This window comes from Oratosquilla oratoria, chromosome 7, assembly GCF_046742065.1.
Source record: "Oratosquilla oratoria isolate Oo_2021 chromosome 7, ASM4674206v1, whole genome shotgun sequence".
Lineage (NCBI taxonomy): Eukaryota > Metazoa > Arthropoda > Malacostraca > Stomatopoda > Squillidae > Oratosquilla > Oratosquilla oratoria.
The window spans coordinates 64,718,523-64,718,987 of record NC_134783.1 but is presented as its reverse complement, the minus strand read 5'-3'; positions in this window follow the sequence as shown (position 1 = coordinate 64,718,987).

Genomic DNA, 465 nt, shown 5'->3' with positions numbered 1-465 from the left:
CATCTACAAAAACCATCAACTCCACAATAAAGCCATGGTTTCCTCCTACCTCGCTTATTCGCGGCTTCCAATGGAATCTTTAATCGCGGTGTCTATCTCCTCCATTCATTCGTTGATCTGTCTCCGCTTTTACCCACATTTTCCTTAATTTCTTTCCATATTTACCGTTCCCATATCCACAGTTACTCACACTTTCTCTTCTCTACATTGATCCATGTTATCCTTTGTGACCCATTTTCGTTCATGATTATTCCAAATTCACTCCCAAGTTCCGAGACTCCTTCGTTATTCGCTGTTTATTCTTTCCTCCTGTATGCGCGACCTGCACCTTCACCTTTATTCGCGGTTTCGCTTTCCTCGCGACGTCCCCAGGTCCAGCCACAGGCAGGTTTTCATCGGGCATAATGTACCAGGAAGGAGTAGAGGCGTCAGGTGACTGACGCGGGTGCCGCGCCGCGCCGCCGG